We start from the raw sequence: 27,199 nt of genomic DNA, 5'->3' as shown, positions 1-27,199 counted from the left end.
CTTTCCCAGGAAACCTACTCTCCTTCCTAACCCACAGCAGCACCACCGGGCACACTGCTCTGCTCATGGGTCAAGTTTAAGACTTCCCCACACAGAGGTACAGAAGCTTCCGGAAACCTTCTCCTGGATTCCCCACAGCAACAAGTGAGTAGCAGATCCTCAAAAAACAGCTGTGCAAGTGACTGCTGACCACAGTAATTTGGCAGCTTCAGGCCAGGGAGGTTTAGGGTTTTTAGGCAGCAGCCCTGCAGCAAACACATTTACTACTATTGCCAGGCAGAGTTATGAGCACTGTTTCATGAATGACCTCATTAAGACAAAATGTACAAGACTGTGAGATAGATAATGATCATGACTCCATAGTTCCAGATGAGACAGAAAGGTTCAGACGACTGCAACATTCCCAAGGTCAGAAGTGGCACAGCTGGAATTCAAAGCCCACAGGTTTATTGGTCTTATGTGTATTGCCTTCTGCTAATTCTAGATCATTATAATAATGTAAGACTCACTAGAAATGTCATAAGATAGAGAAGAATTATTACACACCTCCCCAAAAGAATACAGTGTGAGACTGGAAAATTTGGAACAGGACGTAAGAGCCCCAAAGAGGCATACTTGAATAAACAAAGTCAGTTACCTGCGATGGCCTACAGAGGGCAGGGACTGTGGTTTTTGTCTGGTCGAGCACAACAGGAAAGTTTTGGGCTAGAGCTTAATTTCTAAGGACAGACAGGGCTTTGCCACCAACATCCTCTTCCTCTGCTCCTGGCCCAGGTAACAATTATTTAAAAAATGTTGTAATGACAATTATTTAAAAAATATTTACTGTAATGACAATTATTTAAAAAATATTTATTTACAATCTTGGCAAAGGTGCCCAGCCTCACCCTGGAGGTAGGGGAAGTGGGAAAGAGACCGAGGAATCACGTCTAATTCACAGTTTAATGGGCTCACTTTAATCCTCAGACTTACTCTCTTCCTCCTTTACACTTAAGGCAATGAGAAAATAATTATAATAGCAATTCCTCAAAGTTGCAGTGAAAGGCCTGAAGAAAAGAGTGAGAAAATCTCCAGCGAAACTCAGTATAGGCCTGAGTGTACTCATCGGTATAGAAGTAGGAGCTCTAAGGTCCTTGCAGGTTTCAAGTTCTACAATTTCATAAAATTACATTTTATCTTAAATACTGTAACTATAAAGATATTTTGGTCAGAGGACATGACATATATCTTGAGTTGGCATAAATAATTTCAGTGGCAAAACAAGGTTCATTCAGCTTGCTATAAATTTTAAACCCATATACAGTAACCTATTTTAACAAGCCCCTCTGTGAAGACCGTAATTTAAAACCTAGCATTCCTAGCAAGGAACCTCCTACACAGGACAAAACAGAATCATAACGATTATCAGTAGAGTATAGCTGATCATTTATATTACAGTCCAGTTAAACCAAATACATGTATGCTAATGTCATCACCATGTGAGTTAAGTCCTTTACTGTAGGAAGACACAAACAAAGCAGCTTCCAAATAGAGCACAACAAATAAATTCCAAGATGTTTAAAAGGATATACACATCAATCTGTCAAGGTGAATTTTCTCCAAATGCACTGGGTTTATTTGGCAATGTCTAGTGTTTGTCTTTAAGTGGATATTTACTCTTAAAGTGGATTACAGGGGGGCCTACTGCTCTCTCCTCACTTGCCACTGTGCAAGCACTGACCATGGCTTCACGTGTTGGCTCCAGGCCCAGGGTTTTAAAAAACAGTGAGTTAGGTCTCTCTGTAGATAAACTTCTAACTTTCAACCTTAGCAGCACTTCTGGGTAGAGCCATCATTAATGAGTTGTAGATAATCCAGTTGTGTCTCTATGTTTTTCAAGTTTTTACTCCAATCTTCAGTAAGAAATTACATTTTCATCATGACCTGGTATATGTAAGATACACATATGTATCTGAAACAAAAGTTTCAGGAAGTAATACGTACCTGTCCTAAGTGGACTACATTTTTTTTCTATTCCACTTTAATGAAAGAAATGCTAGCCACAAAACACTAGATTAACTTAATGGATCATTAATAATGGATATTAACCTGCCATTTGAAAAGCACTGGTCTAGATTAATCAGATCTAAAAAATGCAATTTTAGGGCATTTATTTTATTAATGTATTCATGTATGTGTTTGTTTATTGTCCACCTACAAATTCGAACACTTTAAGGAAAGACGATAATCTGTTATTCTTTGAATCATCTGAATTCAGATTGTTCAAGAAAGGTAAGCGCTCTACAATTCTAAACTGCCTAGCTTGTAAACTGACAATAATTTTAAAATGATATGCTAAATATAACAGAATTTTTTTAAAAGGAAATCACTTGGAAGTGTTTCTGGACACAGGTATCAATCCATGCGCTGCCTCAGTGGTTGTAATCAGCCTGGCTGCTGCTCCACAGCCCGTGACAAGTACCACTTACTAATAACCCTGTTCTTCCACTGAACCCCATGCGGTCAGTCTTCAGTGTCTATCTCATTTCTCTAGGTAGGTACCCCCAAACTAGAGCTGGCACAAAAGTTCATTCAATAAGTATGTACTGAGACCCTACTACGTGCAGGCGCTGTTCTAGGTCTGGTTGGGCATGGCTGTAAAAATATAAAGCACCTACCCTCAGGGAACATACATTTTAGTGAGGGAAGCAGCCAGTAAGAGAATGAGCAAGAACATGCATAATGCCGGGATGCCAAAGTGCCCTGAAGAACTGCAGCGGGGGAGACAGGGCGGGGAGGGCAGGGGTAAGTGCTGGCTGGGAGGGGACGCACGGCACCAACGCTGGTCAGAGCATCAGTGGGGAGAACCGGACCTGCTTAGCTAGTCCAAGACTATGATTTATCAGACATTAATTAGTTCACAGATTGCTGGAAAGGCCGAAGGAAAAGTCCAGGCTGCGTGTCCAGGAAATACCTCCAGAGCTCTAAGTGCAGAAGTGGACTGCCACGGAGCCACCAGCCTCACCACGATCAGGTTGGAGCTGCCACCAGAACACCTGGACTGCAACATAACCTGCACCCCACATCCTGCCTCAGAGATGCATGCAGACGTCTGCCACAGAAGCCACAGAAAAATGAACTGCCAGCAGAAACGGCAGCATCACCGCAAGTGGACTTGGCCTCCTTGTGGCCCAGGTTCACCTGGCACATTTCACACGGCATCTCTGATGGTTAAACCTAAATCACAGACTGAAACCGCAGCAGAAGGGGTGAGGGAAGTAGTTTTCACCTTTCTAGGCACTGCAGTGGCACAGATGCAGTGGAGTACGTGGGCAGGCCAATGTATTCCTAAGGAGGAGCAGCCAACGAAGGGAGAATGTCCCAGGCATGTGCAGCAATAAGGGGCCTAGGGCAGAAGGCGCTGCGGGTATTCACTCAGCGGCAAGAAGGCCAGGTGGCTCAGCCTGGGCAGTGAGGGAAAAACTGGCAAGAGATGAGGCAAAGCGGGGGACACTGCTGGAACCAGACCTTGCAAGCCCTGTAGGCCTTGGTAAGGAGTCTAAATTTATTTTCTAAGTGTTGAGGGAAGTTATGGGATGAAGGGTTTTAAGCAGAGGAGTAGCATGATCAGACGAACCTTTGTGACAGACCAATCTAGTTATAGAAACTATTCTTCATCTGATTTGAATCAATGGCTTAAAAATACACAGTTTTAAAACAGCTAATTTGATCTTGTACAGAATGAGAATTTTATAAATCAAAACAAAGGCCCCCAAGGTAACATCTCTCCATTTCTGTGTTTGGCGCAGACAGTGTGTGAGCACAGCCATCTCCACCTTCTGCAGGACCGAGCTGGGGGCACAGCGGCAGCAGGCCAAGCCCCAGGCACCCCTCTCCTGCCAGACTCCAAACAGACGAGGCCGATCAAGGATACACCTTCCTCTAAGAACAAAATTCAGACCTCTGGACTTAACCTGAGGTTCTTCAAATGTGAACAAAATATTGCTAGTCAGAAGAGAAAATGAAAGTTAGCCAACAGCACTGAAGTCAGACATTTTTAAAGGAGTCCCAAGATCTAGGAAGTTTTGTTTTCTTCTCCAATATATAATTTAAAACCAGAACAACAGGATGAAATAAAAATAAACAAATCACCAAAGGAAACCGTGTTTCTCCCTACTATTTTTCAGAGAGTAAGCATTTCACTCCGTGTTGTCCATCTACAACAGGGCTACTTTTGTAAAGAGCCATTTAAAAGAAAAATTTTAAAAATGCTCCAGAATGGGAGGAAGGGGAGCTGGCGGCGAGTGCACAGTGCAATTCTAGCAACTGCCATCGGCCAGGTTGGAGGTCACACATCGTAACCGTGGCCTAAGCACTCTAACTGTGCTTTTCTTTTCACAATAATAATGTTTTGAGCTTTTGAGCCAAACATATTTTGCTCGAATTTTAAAAGAAAATATGAAGCAAAATTGCAGAAACATACTGCAATTTCAGTGTTAAATATACTTGATATATTATCTTTTTAAGTATTTGTATATTAGTTACTTACATAATTTCTTTTAGGTTTTTCTCCAAAGCTGCCACAATACTGGCTTTAATGAATTCCTACCATTATGACTGAGTTTGAAAGATTAAAAAAAACATTACTTCCTTTGTTTTCTTTCCATACAGATTGCCTTGGTGAGTTTTTTACATGTAAATTAAATCAGAACCAAACCTTCTCTTTCCATTTCAAACTTTCACCTGCTCCAGCTCCCCTACGAGATCCAGTAAATAAAAGGACACCAAACAATATTCCACAGGGCTGGACTAAAGGCCAAAGACAGCTCAGAAGCGTGTGTGGCAGTCAGCTTCCAAGAGGGCACCCAGGAGTCTTGCCTTGGGGACTCACTGCCTTGTACGTCACTTCCCACTTTCGTACCCGGCTTTAATAGACTTTGTTCAAGTGTATCTGGTAGAACGAAGATTTGTTTCATATCTGCTCCAGTGGCCCTGATGCACCTTCCCCTGTGAGCTGGCCTACAGCTGCTCACCATTCCCCCCCCGCCATTTCCTAACAGAGCACCCTCACAAGGTTCCTGTGCAGCTAACAGCCTTTTACCCTCACACTCCTTATTTCATCTGTTCCTCCATTCACACATGTCCATTTCTCTAGAATCAGAGAGCAGCATTTACTTATTTCCCATGTTATCCATTCCATGCTCACATTACTTTTCTCCCCCACAAGAAATTATAAAAGAAGATCTTTAGCTTTAGCACACTCTTTATGTGTGTTTTCTTTTTTGTTTTTGTAGGAAGCAGGCAGGAACAGGGATTACAAAGAGGTCAGATCATTTAGCATCACAGACAGATAAAAAGGACTAGAAGAAAATATTCAAAAATTTTAATTTTCTCTGGGATACAGGAAAACTGAAAGCATTTTTAATACTTTAAAGATTTTCTATATCAAGTGTTTAATAAATTTTATAATCAGAAAATATATTAACAGAAAGACAGTATGGCTACAGCATGTATTCATGTCTCAGCCTTGTTCTTGGGCACAAATCCTTCCAGGACCTGAAATGTTATTCAATTGGAGCTAAAATCCCTAAAATCCCTGAGGAGATGAAATATGATGGTAAGAGGAAAACAGGAAATGATGGTAGAAGAAAGTAGCAAGTCAGAAAAATTTTCTAATTTAGAGATATAATGAGCTTGAAAGCAAAGGGGTTTGATGCAAAAAAACCCAAAACCCAAAAAACTAAAATGGGAAAAGCAGGTTAAAAACAAAAAGGCAAGTGAGGAGAGCGGAGTTTAGCACAAATCCTTAGACAATGTGCAAAAACAGATATCACAGAACTTCAGGATCCACCCAACTGCCACAGACATCTGTAAAACTGTCAGGCAGCTGACGTGGAGATCCTGTGAGCATAAAGGATAAAGGAATGTGAGCGGTAACAGAGTTATTCTAGGCCAGGAGAATGAGGCTATAAGGGAAGAAAGAAGACAGAGATTGAAATGTAGGTGGCTGTGACTTCCGATTGTCAGGCAGCCTGCTTCACACCACTCTGCCCTGTTCTCCCTGATCAAACAGTTTCTGGAAGGCACCTGGAAGAGGAGTATGAGTGGGCTCCATGGAGACCGCCAAAGTAATAAGTTCGATTTGTAGCATATATAAAGTTCCTCTGAATCAGACTCTATTAGGGTATTTGACAAAAGACAAAGTCCTTATGAAAAATTAAAAAATCTGAAATTGAGGGCTTCCCTGGTGGCACAGTGGTTGAGAGTCCGCCTGCCGATGCAGGGGACACGGGTTCGTGCCCCGGTCTGGGAGGATCCCACATGCCGCGGAGCGGCTGGGCCCGTGAGCCATGACCGCTGAGCCTGCATGTCCGGAGCCTGTGCTCCACAACGGGAGAGGCCACAACAGTGAGAGGCCCGCGTACCGCAAAAAAAAAAAAAAAAATCTGAAATCGAGTGTCTGGCCTGAAAAAATGACCAAACCCAGGCCTCTGCATTACTCACTTTTAGAGGACTCCAAAGAAAAGCACTTTCTCAAGTCACATAAGCAACACTGGCAGAAGCAGCAATCTTCAAAGGCATCTCCTCCTTTATTATATGCTACTGGTCATCTTAATTTAAAACAACATTCATATCTGTGCTAAACCATAACAAAATATATACCACAGAAGCTCATTTGTGCAAGACTTTAAAAGTCATTTAGTCCAAATATTCTTTTAGCTGAACCCCTTGTTCAATATTCAGACTAACTGCCCAGTTACTGCTTGAACACCTTTAGGTCGAGGAAGCACTATTTAGTGAGGTGGTAGATCTCATCTATGGACACCTTCTAGAGAAAGACTGACTTGCTTGTTCCAGGATATTTTATGTCCATTCTTAAAATTGCCTGCATCTACTATTTTATGGTCAAGTGGTTTCATTTTAACCAATCAGCTTTTCAGGAATATAGCACACATGTGTACAGCAAAACTCAGTATTTTATATTTTGTTTTGCCAAACATTTTTGAGGTAATAGTTAAGAAAGCATTCTGTATACCATAAACACAGGATTAAAAAGTACTACTCATACTTCTTGTGTTCATAGTGATACAAGTAGTGTATTTCTCTCACTGAAACACAGAAAAGTGAAGATATGTAAGTTTTCTTATCCTTAATGCCCAGATAGTGTAAAATAAAAACCTACATGCAATTATGACTGTCCATTGTGACACGTCCATTAAGGACTACTGCCACACCCAGTAGAGCAGAATTCATTCATACAGAGAAAACCTACAGAGATAGTCCCTGCAAGGAGGGCCAAAGTTCTGGCTTTGGATACAAAAACATAACCTTGTTTTGTTGGACTGGGCATCAAATACCCAGGCACATTCCCATCACTCCTCCCTACCTAAGCCACCAGGTGTTTCCTGGATCACACATTTGGGCACAACTGCGTTCTATGAGCCTCTTAGGAAGACTCTTTGAATTTCCAGATGTTTAATAAAATATCTGGAAAAAGGAAAACAGTTTTGTTGAGTAAAGGACAAGTGATGCAGGAAGCAAAACTTAAAAAAAAAGAAAGGAAAAGAAAAGAAAAAACTGTATCCACATCCTCAAACTACCTGGAATTATATATGTTTACAGCTATTTACAATTGGCAAAAAGTAGCAAGAATTAGCAGCTCTTGATTGGGACAGAAATATAAAATATCATATGCAAACTGACCAAAAAAAGAGATGAATAGTGAAAGACTCTTAAAGAAGTACATATTAAATCTGCCAGGAAGATTGAAGGAGAAATCTGGCCTTTAGTACAGAACCCACCCCCTGCCTGACCACCTCCATAGTGCTCTGCACATGGCTTACAACCCATCACAGGGGTGCAGACACACTCGTGTAATGACACTCTAAACACACACATGGCTACAACAACCATCTTCCAGAAAAGAAAAGAAGGTTCAAAGGTCACTTTCAAATACAGTGATTTATTAGTAGTAGTGATGTTTTAAAACCTCTAAAGGTTTTGATTTTTCTTACTTTATATCACTCTTCCCCAGGATTTGGGGAAACCAAAATGAGCCTTTATTTTAAAAGAAAGCATGAAGACAGAAATATTCATACTGAGGGGTAAGCCTCATCAGTCAATGTGAACAAAGAGATCAAATCACGAACACTGTACTGGTTTTCTTGGGGAAAGAAGCCTTTGCCCACTGTCCATGTCCCTCTAGAACAAAGTCCTCCTGGCCCTGGAGCCCCAGTGAATTATGTTATTGCCGCCGGCTGGCAGGCGCTCTCTTAGAACATTCACTCTGGCAAAACAAGGTGTATGCAATTTCTGATATGTTTTTCAAGTAATCTTAATGTTTTCCTTTTCAGGATCAATTATTTCGGACTAAAATCTGCCAAAGTTCTATAGAGGCTCCAAAGGGGTTGGGGGAAGCAACAGTGCTTGCTATTTGATATAAGATTCATTTTGAGATATGCCTACAAAGGTCTACCTGGATGAATCAACTGTGCCCCAGGTAACTAGGAGACCAAGGACCACTGTATTTATCCTTTTATATTTCTGCACATTCTGTAGCACAGTTAGGATCATAAAAACCTTAGAAGTTAAAAAACTGACATTTAGTGAGATGGTAATGCAATGTTTCATTTTACACACGAGGAAAGTGAAGCTGTGTGTGACCTGCCCAAGGCCGCGGAGCAGTGCACCAGCGTGGCCAACACAGGGCCTGGATTTCTTGACTCCTGCTCCAGGAATCATTCTGCATAGATAGAAGATCACTCTGGACAACGTGTCCTATCTTAACACAGAATGGGGAGGAGCTATTTAATTACTAGGGTAACTGTTTACGAAGTGGTTCCCTTGGACTAAGACCTATCACACGTCTTCACCCGATAAAGTCCAGCCCACAGAAAATTATAGTCAGTATGTATTTAACCTCTTGGCTGCAATTAAAAGACAGCTTTGAAAAAGGCCTACAAGTCAACCGGGGGCTACACACTTACTGTTCCCACTGCAGGGACAACCATTTTAAGTAGGTCACAAATAGTAACGCCATGTAGATTAAAGCGTGATGACTAATAACACCTTCTAAAACAGAAACCACTTTATTGTTATAATTTCTAAACCAGTACATAAAGACTGTGATTTTTGAGGTTTTTTTTTTTTTTTTTTTGCAGGAGAAATTATATTTCAACCTCCCTTTCTCCCAGCTGCAGTACTGAACTTAAATGTCTACTAAATCAGTGGGTGGAAGATCAAAGAACATTTTAAAAATTTTAACTTTACTACCCACAAGGACGTGGGGGTTACATGCCAGGAGGACTGAGATATATGCGGCAGAGGCTCACAGATGCCCTGACTCGACGAGGAGCGGGCTGTTCCCTCTTTCAAAGAAGCACCACTAGCCCTTCCTTTGCCTGGTCTACTTTATAGAGCTGACAATTACAAGTAAAAAGGTAATCCGAATTTTAAAATGCACATATTCTCTTTCCAGCACAGTAAAAACACTAGTCACACCTGATAGCCTGAGATTTCTCTTACCGAGAAGTCCCTTAGAAAGTTTCCCCTCAGTTGGGTAATAAGTGAGATACCCTAAAAATAAACTTAATCTTTAAGAAATGGACAAATATTAAATCTTTCCCTCCATTTCCTCCCCCTTCATCCTCCCTATCCTCACAGGGAGTACAGATGTGAATAAATGTATCTAAATATAATCAGTGGAGACAGAGTCAGTCTCATTCAAGGAGGAGGAAGCAGCAGCAGCTGTGCCCGGGTCAGGACAGCACATCGGCCTCCTCACCCTGGGGGGCTCTCCCAGTGTCCCCACCAGTACCACGTCCCCTTGGTGGCGCCGTCAACTCACACCCCACTCCCTCCTACCTCCCCATTCTGCTCTTTTCTAACCTGAGAATGCCCTTCCCTCCTTGCCATAGGTAGCCTTTCCATCTGTCTAAATCTCAGCTAACTGTAAGGCTCGGTCCAAATTCATGCCCCCCATAGAGCTCCCCTGGAGTGCTATATACCCACCAGCCTCTCATTTTCTGAACTCTTAAACATTGCTATGCAAATTCCATAATTTGCACCAATTACAAAATGTCTTGTGTCCTTTGCTAGTTGCCGTATGTATGTTAGCAGTTTTGTTTTCCCACTTAAACTGTAAGATTAAGGGCACACACTAGAACTCATACTTTTAAAATGTTTTCCATTGCACTAGCATGCAAGCAGACAAATAGGCACCTGGGAAAAATCCTGCTGCGTTGAATTAACACAGTCAATGCCCTGCCTCTCAGGACTAACCCACAACATCTCTTCCTTTGTGCATGAACTCACGTGCGAGTGGAAGGTGTATGGCTATAAATTACACCTATGCTCCAGCTCCTTTGAAAAGACTAGATATAATCATCAACACTACTGTGGCTGTTATTCATCTTCATCTTCAGTGCCTAACAGGGACACTTAGGCACGACTTGTCACACACATTCCTCAAGTGCCTTTGTGCATATATGGATGTAATTTTTCTTTCTTTTCTGTATTTCATCATCCAGTGCACTTTCTCATTTTACAGCAGGTTGTTACAGCAGGATCCTTTAGTTAGCTATTTCAATGTAATGCAAGTTAGTTCCATAGGCATTTCTCTGCTGATGATCTATTAAATGCCCAGCACCAAGCAACATCCTGAAAGAAATACAAGACACACAACAGAGTTCCCTTTTTATTTTGTTAATTCTCAAATGTAAGAAGCAGGCAGACACACACACACAGAGTTCTCAAGGAAAGGAACAAAGCTCGTTCCTTCGGCATGTCCAACACCACTTCCTCTGGTACTGCACGTACAGTAATAGCTCACAGTGTGTCAGGGGCATGGCATTGTTTATGAAATAATGAAATTTGTAGGTATAAACATAGCTAAGCACAGGAGCCTTTTATAAATAAACAATCATATGAAAGCCAAGTACATAAAAATAAATTAATATATTTTAAGAACACATTTTTTTCTTCTGACTTAATTTCTGGAGGAGAGTTGATTCTCCCACACACTGTCACTGAAAAACCATTTATTGATTTTAAATCTCCTCTCATGTTCCCTGAAGCAGAAATTAATTTGAGAGGCAACTTCTGTATCTATACATACCAGAATACCTCTGGAAGCCTGCTGTTCCTACAGCAGTGATTTGCTATCACAGCCATATTAATACAAGTAAAGGACTGAAAGTTACACGGAAAATTATTCTTTTAAAAGTTAATAGACATAAAAAGAATGGATATACTAAAAGAAGACAAAAAATGAGCCTAGGGTTTGGGTCATAAACAAGTAGGTGAGGCTGGAAGTACACGTGGAGCAGAGATCCTGGCCTCAGGACAACTGGAGGGGCACGTCTATTCTCAAGGACTGTTACAGGGTCTATTACTAGAAGAAAAATGAGGCAACAATATACTGAGAAGCCAAAACAAAGAGCAATAATGTTAAGGCTAGAAATCTCCTTATAATTCCTTCCAGGGTTGGTATAAAATTTAATGTGAGCATGTAATGGACAGTGGAAGAAAGGTAAATACTGCTTAACAAACGACTCTAGAATGAATGAACATATGAATGAATGGAGAGAGGAATAAATGAATGCATGGATAAAATAAGGAGTGAGGGGACAAACGGCTAGTAGTGTGAGCTCCTGGAAGAAGGAGGAGTAAATGGACAAAGACCAACCCTGACCAGTGGACAGGAACACTGATAAGACCTGGAGAGGCAGGTGGGCTCGGGCAAAGTTACCAGCTTGAGGTGGGGGGAACGTATATTAAAAACTCATAAGAGACACAGACAAAGTGAACTGAATTCTCCCATGTAGGAGGTCATCAAGCAAAACCCAATTTCCTAGTTCTTTTCTGCCAAGTAACCTTTCACTAAGCTCTCAGTATAGAAAACATGTTCTATTTATTGGCTCCCAATCATGTTACTTCTTTTGAAACCATGTCTGGCATAAGCCTCTATGACACCCGAATCCTATCCATCCTTTAAGGTCTAACTCAACACAAGCCCCAAGAATTCTTTCTTCTTTAGGAAACTCAGAAAACAGTCAGCTTTGAAAAGAGACACTACAGACAAGGGACAGAAATAGATAAAGGAGGAGATGTAAGTAGGAACAGAGCTTGGAAGAAACTAATATTACAGATTTCCTTGGTTGCGACCTGAAGAAGGATGAAAACCAGGTCTCTCTATCACACGGTGTCCTAAGGGGTAAAATCCTTTATACTTCCTTCAAGGAGGGTGGCTTTTGATTTCTGGAATCACTCGAGGCAATGGGGTTGGCAGTCCTTTCTACCACCCTCCTACCTTATGTTCTATCTCCCCTCCTTTTGGTGACTGGGGCATCTAGTGCATATTCATTTAGGATATGTCCAAAAGTAAAAGACAACCAGAGAGAGAAAGCAGAAGTTCCAGCGAGAGGAACTTTATTTCTTTTATGAATTCCTCTAGTATTCAGCCTGTAAGATGCGACAGATAACAGCTCCGAGGTTATTGCTTGAGAACACTGCCACAACTCGAAAGAAAACATCATGCTGAGACTCTGGGATACTCCCAGAGAAACAAGGGTGAGGGGGAAGTAAAATTAGTGACACCAGTGGCAATGACGCAAAGAGAAAGAAAAAAGGAAGAAATGCCAAGCTGTAGCCAGGCAATGCTATGCAAACCATTGCTTCACGTCCCGCCCACTTCCACACCCACTGAAAGTGCTGTTCTTGGGGACAAAAAAAAAACAGCTTGAGATGGCAACAGAAGAGTCAGTGCAAAAGCATCCTTATCTCTGAGCCAAGACACTAACCTCGCAGTTCATGACTGTTACTGAGAGACAAGGCTGATAGGGGAAGCTATGATGCAGATCTCTCCTGATTCCAACACCACCTCCCCAAACCCAGAGATGTACTCACATGCTAAATCTGTTTAAAAAGTCATCTGAATTGCTGGCCTCTACTTCTTTCATGCATTCGTTGGAGACCAGCCTAAATTGACATCAGTGAGTTAGTGAGATGTTGCCAAGTAATAAACAGGCAGAAACATTAAGTTACTGAACTTTAATAACATGACAGCTTAGAACTTAAAGACAAAGAAGTATGTTTTTTCTTCCACATATGGAAAAGGAATATAGCTGGTTAAAAGAGCCACAGTAATTCCCTGATCTTCTCTTATCTCTTCCTTTATTGTGCTATGAATTGCTGTATAACTGATGACAATTACTGCATTATGATACCAAACCCTAGATATAAAGATTTATACACTCAGGATTATCTGCTACGTAGACCCAAACCCCCATCCATTCCCATGACTTCAAGTCATGCTGTCACAGAAGATTTCCCAACTCTGACCTGCAATCCCATCCTCTCCTCTGTGTGCCCATTACAATGTAAACTTCATGACAGCAGAGGTCTCGTCTGTCTTGTGTCTTTGTGACCCCAGAGCCTAATAAAGAGTTCCTGGGAGCTTAATAAGCATCAACTGAATGAACCTACTCTGATGAAATCTCAGATGCAACTTATGCAAAATATCTTAATTCCATCCAAAACTACTGCCCCGTCTTTCTCAGTGTTCCTGCTGCTCGTCTGGGCTCTAAATGTAGGGCACTAAATAGTCCTAATTTATCTCTCCTTCATCACCTCTATCCAGATAGTCCACCATCTAGGAAATTTTCTTTAGAAACTATATTGCTGAATTTAAAAGAAATCCAAACGTACATTCACAACATACACACACCCCACAGAAGAATGTCTCTTCTAGTCATCTTTACCTCTCTGCCACTGCCCTATTCCAAGCTGGGTATCATTTCCCCTATTTTGGCAATCTTGTGTAAACTGGCCTTTTTACTTTCAGTTTCTGCATACTAATTAGAGACTAAAAGTTTCCTTTGCTCGAAAGCTATATATACTTCTCCATTACCCACCTACTTTCCAAAGTAAAATTATGCTCTTAAGGGGAACCATTCAAAGTCTGACTTTGCAACGTACCCTACCCACCAAGCTGGCCTCCTCAATGCCCTACCAGCTTATTTCTATACTCATATTTAACCCATTTTTATCCATTTAGTCCATTAAAATGTAAATTCCACAAGGGCAGGGGCTTGTCACTGCTTTATCTTCTGCACATAGAATAATACTGAAACATATTAGGCCCTCAAAAAATATTCGCTGGATGATTAGTTATTATAAGAAAAAGAGAAAAACAGAAGGGAAGGAGGAAGGTAGAGTGTGTGTGTTGAATGTCCCCATGAAGGAGTTTATCATTCAGGTCAAGGACCCACTTTCACTGATCATTTCTGTCTTCACTGGTTTCTCTGGTCACACAATTCAGCATGTAAAAATACTCATTCCAAGTGTCCAGTGAGTAGCTGAGGGCCTACTGTGTGCCAAGCTCTCTGTGTCAGGCACTGGTGGTGTGGTGACCACAACAGACAGGGCCTTTGCCTTCTCCAATCCCGCAGTCTAGTGTAAGTATTAGAGTCAATTACAAATCAGATGCTACAGTATACACAAAAAGGATGCTTAATTTGATCTTCAACAACAGGGCAGGCTTCTCAGGAAGGGACATCTAAGGGAGGACGTGCGGGAGGAGTCTGAGTTGGCCGGTGAGCAGCAGAGAGGAGTCTTGGAAGCAGAGGGAGTAGCGTGGGTGAAGAGCGGGAAGGGAAAGCGGAAGTGTTGCAGAGCTAAGAAGTCCAGAGCACAGAGCTGCAGGGTTGGCAGGGACAGGAGTCTGAGGGCCTGAAATCACCTTTGGGTGACCCTTTCCTGTCCGAAGAAGAAAAAGAAGTATGAGCCATCAAAACGAATATGAAAAGGAAGTTGGGAAGGGGCACAGGAAAGGGCCTATGTGTCCGTTCTGTCTCTCGGTCTAGAGAATAAATTCCTTGTAAGAAAAGCAGAAGATAAATTCCTTGTGTCTCCCTGTTCAAAAAATGCAGTGTTCAAAAAGCTGATTGAAAACTTTGATTCTTCCTGCCCCTTTTCCATCCCAAAGGAAAAAAAAAAAGAGTAACTTTAAAATGTAGCCATTAAACAAAGAGACTAATAGACAATTTTAAGTGCAGGAGATTTCATCAGCTATTTGAACCTTAAGTTCTTAATTGGTTTTTCCCTTTGAGACTCTGAACTTCCTTTGCTAGACAGCCAAGATTTCTGAACTGGACTCCCCTCAGAATCCACAATCCTGTAAGTTCTTACAGTTACCAGGCAATTTGTAAAGCTTAAGGAATGAGCTAAAGAAAAAGCTCAAACTGGTTTTGATTTCCTTTCCGCTTTTACTTCAAGTTAATTAGTTTTCTAAGTATGGCTTAGAAAAGGTATGGATTTTCACGAGACAATTTGTAGTAATGGTGTATTAAGAAGAGCTACCCAGCATTTGTCTCATACGTTATCTTTAAACACTGTTCTTCCTCAAAACAGCTAGCACTCACTCTGGGCCATGAACAAAATCAGGGCACTAAGAAAAACCATACATGCCATTCTGGGGGGAAATCCTTCATATCCCTATCTCTAGCCTACCACACAGGAGAGGGAAATAAATCCCTGCTAAACCTTCCTTGTGAGGAAGTTGCTAACGCAATTTTTCTTAGTATTGTTGCTACCGTGCTTTAAAAGATGTTTCCCCCCAGTAAAAACAACTTTCATTATTTACCTCATTCATTATTCATTTCCTCTTTCATTAAAATAGCAAAACCTGAATTCCATGGAGACTAGAAAAGAAAGCATCATAAAGCAAAGAAACTTCCCCTTTCCTAAAATAGGGGCCTTATCTGGAATTCTAGTCCTTCACTTTCAAAAGTAAGCAATACAATAAGTATTGTTTTTTTTCTAATTACAAGGAGTACACTGTGTTTTTTTCCAAGTGTACCACTTCTTTTGAGATGTTCTTAATATGGAATGTTACTTTGGAACAACTCTGCAAACCACATTCATTCCACAACCACAGGACAACAAAATGAGGACCTGACGTTTTAGGGATAAAGACACATGGCGTGATCATCAACCTCACCGTAATTCTCATCTGTCAATGCGTCTCTCTCTCTCAGGCTAAGCAGCGAGTATTCTCCAATATAAACACACACCCCAGATCATAATTAAAAACTTATCTAGCTTTGATCTCTGTCACTGTTTGGAAGAAATGCAAAAACGCTGTATATATACATATTAACAAGACCACCATAGTTTATACCTGAACTATCAACTTGATCTTAACAAAGCCCACCCTCAGTACCTTTGAGGAAAGAGAAAGAAAAAAAGACACCCCATATCTACTGTCACATTCACTGGCCTCTCCTCTGTGCACGCATAAGCACTTATTGATCACCTCCTGTGTGCCAGACACGACACAGTACAGAAGGCTGAGCAGCGTGCTGCCCAAAGTGCCAACAACCAGAACACCTCCAAGCAGTGCCCAGTGTCCTGTGGGAACCTCGGTCTCAGAAGCTAAGAGTATGTAGCCACCATTTTTCAGAAATTCAAAACATAACTGAAAGAAAAGATACATATACTTGAAATATGCTGGAAAAAATACATAAATGGCTTATAATAGCATTTTTGGTTTAGAGAGGTGACAACCAAGTAGAAATTCCCATGTACCTAGTTAAGGTTGAAAATAATATTTTTAAATGAAACTAAGGAAAAAGAACTTGCTCCTAAAAACCATTCCCCTCGTCCTCTCTAGAAAATTCTCTCCTCCCTCCGACCCCTCAAAAACCCTCTTCATTACACAGCAAAACACGTATTATAATGACTGACTAATGACTTCAGGAATCAGTGTCACTAATAATGACACAAGCTTGGAAACAGTAAACAGAGCTTTAAGGTGGGCTTGATGTGATTCTCGTTAAGTTAAAAAAAGCAACTAGATCCTCTGAACCCAGCATCTTCTACCTGTCTGATACTTAAACTTTACATCCCTGGATGAAATATAATCCCAGTGATTCCTTTATTCAACTGTTTGGAAGAGTTTGAGGAAAGGAACTGTTAGGCAGAAAGACAACAGGAAAAATGATAAACCTTTAATTAAAGCACAAAAACACTAACAACAAAATGAGAAAAATACTACCTTGAGCTTTCAAAGGAAATTGCTTACAGAAGTTGATACAAGGACCTCAGAACAAGCATTCATTCTACTCAGGAAATTAAAAGTCATACGTTTAAAAATGGTTTCAGATCCTTCCAGAAATTTAAAATAAAACGAAATAACTACCTTCTGGTGTTTCCTTGGAATACTTACAATTTGAACAGAAAATGTACATTACAAACTCCCCCTGGATCTTGGCCTTTGCTTTAGTTTTTTATCTCAGAGCCTTCTGTTTTGCTCTTTGTCCACCAGCTACATGTAGAGTCTGAGAAGTGAGAATGCTCTAGTCTGGTAGCAGGAAATTTACTCTTCAGAGGAAATCAGTCAATTTTTTTTCATTGGTTTTCTTTTGCAAGAGAGGAATAATTTTTTGTTTCCCGAAAACAACTACAAGACAGTGGTGTCACTGAATGCCCCAGAGAAATGACATCTAGGGGCATTTCAAAAGACACAGAATCTGCTCCAAGTGAGGACAAATACAAAGCTGGTGAAAACAAAATGAGAAACAGCTGCTAAAGAATGTTTAACAAATTTTTACCACAACAAAAAATACTGATCAGCTAGAAGGTCCCTCAGAAATACAGGGTCATTGGTGTACTTGGACAGTCACCAGACATAAGGAGATAGACATAAAAGTCTTGTACAAGCTGCCCCAAAGTCAGCAGCTTACACCATGTACTACTGAATCTGCCCGCGACTCTGTGGGTGTGCAGAGTGGGGCCACTCTCAGGAGACCACTCTGCCTGCCCTCATAGCACTGGCGGGGCTCCCATGGGGCTGGAAACTCAAGGACCTTGCTCCCGCATCTGGGAATGGTGTCGGTTGCAGGCTGCAGAGCCTCAATGCTCCCACAACAGGCTTCCCTCTGCAGCAGGAGAGCCTGCACTTCCTTCCTTACACAGGGGCTCAGAACCGCCCCTTCTTAAGATCTGTAATTGTTACAGCGTCACCTCTGCCACATTCTGTAACATTATGCCAGCCCTGCCTTCAAGGGGGAGGGAGGTGGGGATAATTCCACCCTCTAGAAGGGTAGGACAGCATGTGCACACGGGGATGGAAGAACTACAGGTGACCATCTCTGCAGACAATCTACCACAAACCCCAGAACTGGAAACCACAACAACACAAAGGAAGTCAAGAGAAAGAAAAGAAAAGATGATCCAAATTAAGTGCCTTTACTTGCCAATACACTCCATCTTCTGCCCTTGACTCTTCAACCAATGAAAAACATAAAAGAAAGAACAGAATGGAAATGCAGTGAAGACTGTACCTTCGTAGAGAGCAACCTTGATCACAACATCTAATTAGGATATTTAAAAAAATATAGAGAGAGAACAAAAAAATGAAGTAATAGAACCACCACTGAATCTCTTAGTACCTTTAGCTAAATGTACACTTTACCCAAAAGGATAAAAGGATTTGGTACGAGGTAAAGAATATATACACCGTTAGGAAAAAATGAAAAGTTGTTGTTAAAAAATGGTAAGTTCTACTTCTTAAGTGTCATGATTTTTAAAGGTCAAAGTTTCTAACATATCTTTCTAGAAGAAATAAACATTGGAATACCCACAGTTGAAAAATGAAATAAAAACAAAGCTGGAGGTATCACACTCCCTGATTTCAAACTATACTACAAAGCTGTCAGAATCAGGACAGTGTGGTACTGGCACAAAAAGAGACACACAGGTCGATGGAACAGAATTAGGAGCCTAGAAGTAAACCCACACATATATGGACAATTAGTTTATGACAAAGGAGCAAAGAACACACACTGGAGAAATGATAATCTTTTCAGTAAATGGTGATGGGAAAAAAGGACAGCCACATGCAAAAAATGAAAACAGACCACTATCTTACACTATACACAACAATTAACTCAAAATGGATTTAAATACTTGAATGTAAGATCTGAAACCATAAAAACCCTAGAAGAAAATGTAGACAGTACACTCTTTCACATTGGTCTTAGAAATGTTTCTGTGGATCTGATTCCAAAGGCAAGAAAAACAAAAGCAAACAATAACAAAAATAACAAATTGGACTACACCAAAACAAAAAACTTCCACATAGAGAAGGAAAACATCATCAAAACAAAATGGCAACCTACTGAATGGAAGAAGATATTTGCAAATCATATGTCTGATAAGGGGTTAATATCCAAAATATATAAAGAACTCACATAGTTCAACAAAAAAAACAACCCGGTTAAAACATGGGCAGAGGACCTGAATAGACATTTTTCCAAAGAAGACACAGAGATGGTCAACAGGCACATGAAAAGATGTGCAACATCACCAATTATCAGGGAAATGCAAATCAAAACCACAATGAGATATTACCTCACACCTGTCACAATGGCTATTAACACAAAGACAAGAGATAACAAATGTTGGAGAGATGTGGAGGAAGGGAACCCTCATACGCTACTGGTGGGAATATAAATTGGTGAAGTCACTATGGAAAGCAGTATGAAGGGTTTTTAAAAAATTAAGAGTATAACTACCATATGATCCAGCTGTCCCACTTCTGGGTATTTATCTGACAAACACAAAAACACTAATTTGAGAAGATATATGCACCCCTATATTCATTACAGCATTATTTACCATAGCCAAGATATAGAAACAACCTAAGTGTCCATCAGTGGATGAATGGATAAAGAAGATATGGTAGACACATACAATGGAATACTACTCAGCCATAGAAAAGAATGAAATCCAGCTATTTGCGACAACATGGATGGGCCTTAAGCTATTATGCTAAGTGAAATATGTCAGATGGAGAAACACAAATACCATATGATTCCACTCAGATGTGGAATCTAAAAAAACAAAACAGATGAATAAACAAAATAAAACAAAAACAAACTCAGAGATACAAAGAACAGATTAGCAGAAGGGGAGGGGGTTGGACGGTGGACAAAATGGGTGAAGGGGGTCAACTGTATGGTGATGGATGGTAATCACAGGTTGAATTATGATGCTGTACAACCCAAACTTATATATATATGGAAAAATATATATATATATGAAGGAAAGAAGGGAGGGAGGGGAGAAAGAGAGAAAGAGAAAACTGAGAAATGGAGGTAGTAACTTGGTATATCCTGCTGTGGACAGGCAGCTGCTTCTTTCCTGCACTGAATTGCAGTGCTACAGAACACCATCTCCTCTTAAATCTCCTCTCTTCATGTATAGGAAACAGTGGTATTACTCATGCATGACTTTTGCCAGAAAGTGGTTGGCAGGTGAGTTATATACCAAAGTGGCAATGTGATGGCACTATCCCGAGTCCCAAGAAACTAGTCCAATTGAGCCTGGACAAAAATGTCACTGGATAAGAGGAGGTTTATCGCTTTCACAGAAGGTGGACAAACGCATCCTGCTTACAGTGGTATCTACCCATTTCCTAGTTTGTCATTGTTCCTCTCTATTCTCCTTAATAGAAACAAAAAAAGGCAGTATCTTTCTTCCAGCTATAGATGTTAATCCTCAACTAAGTCTTAGTACATTCCATCTCAGGGGTATCCACTAAAAATTTAGCAGGAAAGCTTTGAAGCCTGCAAATCATTTAGGACCAAACTGAGAAATCCAAGTCCAATTATGGGAAAATGAGAAAAAGGTAAGGGAGCAGAAAAGCCCCTCAAATAAGACCACACAGGGGGCCAAGACCGATCACCGCAGATGAAAGAAAGTGGGAAGTAATGCTTCCTTTGCTGCCTTTTAAATACAGACCTCTAGCTAAGCCAGCACTTACTTACATCCTACAGGCATTGAAGTCTGCAGTACGGAAGGCACTGAGCTAAATAACTGCTACCGTGGGCCTGGGTAATTCTTCATATTGACAAACATCGATCCCCACATAAAAGGCAAAGGTAGAAAGATCACTAAACTTGGAAGCAGAAGGAAGAGACCTGAATCCTGGCTTTAACTCTGCATAACCCCTGGTAAATTAATCTTTCAAGGCCCAAGTTTATTCATCTATAAAAAAATATGGATTAAAAATACCTTCAATCATGAGTTACAGACTATGTGGGTTCAAAGAAATAAGTAGTTTATACGCCTGAAAAACAGTACCCAATAAATATAAACTGTATATGATTCTCATCTTTTACAGATTAAAGCTCCCAAATAATTAAGATTCCCAATTTTTTTTTTTTTTTTTTTACATCATGAAAAAGGCACAAAATTTGTAGTCAGCAGATAAAGTTACTGGGTCAGATTTTGCTCACTGACTGGACAGTCCTGGTTCAGCCTTTTCTCTCCCCACGTCCTAGGTTCTTCAGTGCTTGGAACCTGAATGTGTACCAGCTGCGGACACAGCAGCCACCAAGGTAAAGCAAGTCCCTGCCCTCATGGAGCTTTCCCTGTCCCGGGAAGACGTAAAAGAAACAAATGCACAATACTGGGCAGTGTCATCTATAAAAGGAAGTGACTGGGTTAGGTATCTTCAAGCCTCCCCCTTCTGATTTAAGTGTATGAATCTATGACTGTAACAATGAAAGTCAACAAAAGGAAAGGAAGATAATAATTTCTCATTCTGAAGTTTTGTTAGGTGTTAAATCATTCTTCCTAAAACTAAAAACAGGGCTTCCCTGGTGGCGCAGTGGTTGAGAGTCTGCCTGCCGATGCACGGGACACAGGTTCGTGCCCCAGTCCGGGAAGATCCCACATGCCGCGGAGCGGCTGGGCCCCTGAGCCATGACCGCTAAGCCTGCGCATCCGGAGCCTGTGCCCCACAACGGGAGAGGCCAAAACAGTGAGAGGCCCGCGTACCACAAAAAAAAAAACCCAAACACACACACACACACACACACACACACACACAAAAACTAAAAATCAAAGGCTTCTAAAGAAAAGCGGTGTCATTATGAAGTCCTTCTGTACTACAAAAGCAACACTCCTCATTTGAGACGAAAACTTAAAATTCTGCTGTTAAAGGGAAGCCTTTGCTGTTAAAGGGAAAATCTGATCTTCACATCAAAGACTATGCTTTTCTTTATACCCCTAAAGCCAGTAATCTAGAGAGTAATACTGACCACCAAGCCTTAGCATACACAATCACAACCGATGGCTGAGCTGCTCACAACACTAGTTCAAGAAAAAACTAAGCTGAGCTGGCGAATGGACCGCAGATGAGCCCGGGCAAATATACTGCTCTCCAGGCTAAGATTCACAGAGGACAGAAATGCTTCATTTGCAGCCTGTATACTTTATATTCTGTTATAGTCATACAAACATATATGAAGCTAAAAGCAATCAGATGGACAGTAGGGTTTACAAGATCAATTTTTCTCTGAAATTGTTTCTATGCCCCTGCAGCACGGTTTTTACTGGCAAGTTCCCTTGTATAAGCCTTACACAGAAAGACTGACCTTTCAGAATGAATCAGACAAGGACTAAAAAATAATATTCATAAAGAGAATCAGTACAGATTTTTCAGGCTAATGAAACTGTGAGAACACAAAGGATTATTGGATATCAACAAGGGTTCTTCAAATGATTTTTCAATGTAGTCAGAAACTTTCTGTTTGAGTCAATTTAAGGAACACCCATCTGAATAATAAAATTATGTTTCAGGAAATTTATTTGGCAAATTAAACAAAGATTGTCTAGCAGAATTCATTAAAAATCTACTTTGAAGAATAAATAAAAATAACAAAATTAGCATATAAATTGTTTTTATGGAAAGCAGCTTCTGAAATACTCCAGGTTTCTTAAAACGGCATGTAACTATAACAAACTTGAGCACATCTCCTATAATCTAGTTTACCTATTTAAGTATAAGCAGAAACCTTATCCCTCCACATAACTTCTTCAACCCCGGACTTCCACCCATATGAAGCAAGGGTAATTGACTTTATGAGTCACAAGGCTTAAACTCTAGAGTTCTAGAATTCTGTGAAATACATCAATGTTCAAACCAGACTCCCTCAGACTCTGAGGTGAGAGATGAATGAATAAAACCTAAATTACTTTATTTTATGTACATATGCATGTACCGCTATAAAATAAAAAGGCTATTTTCTTGTGAAAATTCAATAGTATTTGTGATTTAGAATAAAATAAATGAGAAATCCCCTGGCTTTCTTATTACTTTAGAAATAGGTCTAAGGGGCTGAAGACTGTTTTATCTGGATATATTACATTAAAGTGATTGGTATAAATATACTCTTATTAGAATATTTACATAGAATGGAAAGAACTTGGCGGTGGCAAGGTACTTAGAAGTTAACATTCTTTTCTTTTTTTTTTTAACATCTTTATTGGAGTATAATTGCTTTACAATGGTGTGTTAGTTTCTGCTTTATAACAAAGTGAATCAGTTATACGTATACATATGTTCCCACATCTCTTTCCTCTTGAGTCTCCCTCCCTCCCACCCTTCCTATCCCACCCCTCTAGGTGGTCACAAAGCACCGAGCTGATCGCCCTGTGCTATGCGGCTGCTTCCCCCTAGCTATTGATTTTACGTTTCGTAGTGTATATACGTCCAGGCCACTCTCACTTTGTCACAGCTTACCCTTCCCCCTCTCCATATCCTCAAGTCCATTCTCTAGTAGGTCCGTGTCTTTATTCCTGTCTTACCCCTAGGTTCTTCATGACTTTTTTTCTTAGATTCTATATGTGTTAGCATACGGTATTTGTTTTTCTCTTTCTGACTTACAGACTCTAGGTCCATCCACTTCACTACAAATAACTCAATTTCGTTTTTTTTTTATGGCTGAGTAATATTCCATTGTATATATGTGCCACATCTTCTTTATCCATTCATCCGATGATGGACACTTAGGTTGCTTCCATCTCCTGGCTATTGTAAATAGAGCTGCAATGAATATTTTGCTACATGACTCTTTTTGAATTATTGTTTTCTCAGGGTATATGCCCAGTAGTGGAATTGCTGGGTCGTATGGTAGTTCTATGTTTAGTTTTTTAAGGAACCTCCATACTGTTCTCCATAGTGGCTGTATCAATTTACATTCCCACCAGTAGTGCCAGAGTGTTCCCTTTTCTCCACACCCTCTCCAGCATTTATTGTTTGTAGATTTTTTGAAGATGGCCATTCTGACCAGTGTGAGATGATATCTCATTGTAGTTTTGATTTGCATTTCTCTAATGATTAATGATGTTGAGCATTCTTTCATGTATTTGTTGGCAATCCATATATCTTCTTTGGAGGAATGTCTATTTAGGTCTTCTGCCCATTTTTGGATTGGGTTGTTTGTTTTTTTGGTATTGAGCTGCATGAGCTGCTTGTAAATTTTGGAGATTAATCCTTTGTCGGTTGTTTCACTTGCAAATATTTTCTCCGATTCTGAGGGTTGTCTTTTCATCTTGTTCATGGTTTCCTTTGCTGTGCAAAAGCTTTGAAATTTCATTAGGTCCCATTTGTTTATTTTTGTTTTTATTTCCATTTCTCTAGGAGGTGGGTCAAAAAGGACCTTGCTGTGATTTATGTCATAGAGTGTTATGCCTATGTCTTCCTCTATGAGTTTGATAGTTTCTGTCCTTACATTTAGATCTTTAATCCATTTTGAGCTTATTTTTGCATATGGTGTTAGGGAGTGCTCTAATCTCATACTTTTACTTGTACCTGTCCAGTTTTCCCAGCACCACTTATTGAAGAGGCTGTCTTTTCTCCACTGTATATTCTTGCCTCCTTTATCAAAGATAAGGTGACCATATGTGCGTGGGTTTATCTCTGGGCTTGCTATCCTGTTCCACTGATGCCAGTACCATACTGTCTTGATTACTGTAGCTTTGTAGTATAGTCTGAAGTCAGGGAGCCTGATTCCTCCAGCTCTGTTTTTCATTCTCAAGATTGCTTTGGCTATTCGGGGTCTCTTGTGTTTCCATACAAATTGTGAGTTTTTTTTTCTAGCTCTGTGAAAAATGCCAGTGGTAGTTTGATAGGGATTGCATTGAATCTGTAGATTTCTTGGGGTAGTATCTATAGATCAGTGAGTATCGGTAAATAATTAGCTATTTATCCAAACTAGGGACTCAGTAAGAGCCTAACAGGAGGACAATCACCAAAGCCCTCTAGGCTTCTTACTCTGATCATCAAGGGACTGTGTTCACTTCTGGGGAACACACTTCACAGAGATGATGGCAACCCAGTTTATCCCTAGAGCAGGATAAGCAGGATGCTGGGATATAGAAATAATGTCACATGAACAGAGATGAAAAATTGGGGGTATTTTGCCCTAAGAGACAACTTGGCTGAATCATAAGAGTAATCTTCATATATCAGAAAGGTCATCAGATATATTAGGAATTAGATTTATTATCTGTTTCCCCAAGGAAAATTTGCCTGCTTATCCAGAAAAACTTTTAAAGAATAATAAGATTCTGATGATAATGAGTATTCTTTCAACATGAATGTTGACACAAAAACTAGAGACTGCTTTTCAAATACCCAGGGATGGTTATGCTGAGTGAGCTGTTGGACTAAATGACATTAAAACTTCTCAAAATTGCAGAATATGAGCACTTTAAAGGGACTTCAAAGTTATCTGGCCTAGTGGCTCAGTCCATTAGAATCACCCAGGGAGCTTTAAAGACAATACCAGTCCCAACCCAGATCAATTAGAATCAGAGCTTTCTGGGAGTGGGGGCTTGTACTACCTCCTTAGTTTGCCTTGTGTTGCCTTTATATTGTTGCCCCAGACAATCCTAACATGCATAGAGTTGAGAAACACTGTATTAGTTCACAAATGAGAAAATTAGGGCTCACTCTTAGAAAATGATGGAATTCTTGTTTGAACTCAGGTATTTTCAATGCATTACTCAAAAAGTGTACGGCTTTATGAGGTGTGTAAGACTATAAATCAGTCTTGCAGATATCGGTTTGAGAGGGATAAAAAGTATGTATTGATATTTTAAATTTTTTTCCCAGGGTACAGGTCTATTTTGCCTTTTCTAATTTTATAGCTATGATATCACTGAACTTTAGTTAAAAAAAGACACACAAAACTAATCTCATACCATGGGGTTAACTTTTAACTTTGATTTTGATCTGCTTGAATCCGATTTCTTATTGTTCGATGTGTGTGGCCCCCTGCACAGAGCCTTATCACATGTTACTAGTACTGCTCCTTCTACTCAAACTGGTGACCAAGAGAAACTGCTTGTAATATTTTTCTACCTACAGGTGAAAAATATTAAAAGCTATCTTTGCTTGATTTTAAAAGTCTTAAATCAATGTGATATTGGGAGGAGGGCAACGGAATGGGAATCGGGAAATATGAATCCCTGACTTCGGGTCACTGGCAAAGCCCAGTAAACCAGGACCTGAGTGTTCATTCCCTGTCTCAGCATGTGCATCACAGACAATGATCCTGACTTTCTAGTAACCGATTTTGCATGATACGTCTAATTGGAGGTATCCTGGCGTGTGCGAAAACCATGGCAGTGGGAAGGAAAATTACCTTTACTCGTCTCAATTCTGGCTTCACATGTCCACACTAACCAGAGTCTGGAACAGGTCACTATTGCTCTCAGAAACCTGTTTTCTCATTTGTCAAATGAAGGGGTTCACCAGGAGCATCTCAAGGCTGACGTCTAACTCTAATGGTCTATGATTAGATAACATGCACATTATCAAGATCAACAGGGCTGGTCTACCATGTTTAACTGGACATAGCTGCTTTTTCTGGGGATACAATCCAGCAGACGATACATTTGAATCCACACAGAAACCCGTATTATAAAGGGTGCCTACCAAACACACTGCACATTAAACTTGGAAAACTCTAATCACTATTGGAAATGTAAATTTCATCACAGATTAAACAACAGCATGAATAGGCTTGAATGCCAAAAGGGCACCTTTCTCTCAGCTCCAAAATGAAAACTCACACTAGACACTAGAAGGATGACCCCATGAGACACATATGAACATCACATGGGTTAAAGGGCTGATTAGCCTTTAATGAACTGATCATTTTCCAGAAATGGTTTTCTTGGATTGCTAAGAAGCAGACAAGATTAAGGTCTACTCAAAAATAGGAATTCTCTAACCAACCCCCCAAAAGGGTTCTATAAGAAATGTTAGTCATTTTTTTTCTAAAATTGTGTCTTTTAATATATTTGTAAGATAAAAACTACTCTAAGGATGGTTTTTTTCCTTTTAAGAAGATCCTTAGGC

General features: G+C 40.3%; 1 protein-coding gene across 3 annotated transcripts in view; it reads right to left on the bottom strand.

Moving 5' to 3' along the window:
• The window catches only part of PSD3 (pleckstrin and Sec7 domain containing 3), a 565,935-nt gene that overhangs the window by 213,429 nt on the left and 325,307 nt on the right, over window positions 1-27,199 (bottom strand). The window lies entirely within an intron of this gene.

This window comes from Aethalodelphis obliquidens, unplaced genomic scaffold (genome assembly GCF_003676395.1).
Source record: "Aethalodelphis obliquidens isolate GAN/ISIS:26980383/991018 unplaced genomic scaffold, ASM367639v1 scaffold25, whole genome shotgun sequence".
Taxonomy (NCBI): Eukaryota; Metazoa; Chordata; class Mammalia; order Artiodactyla; family Delphinidae; genus Aethalodelphis; species Aethalodelphis obliquidens.
This window is presented reverse-complemented; position numbering and strand designations above follow the sequence as displayed.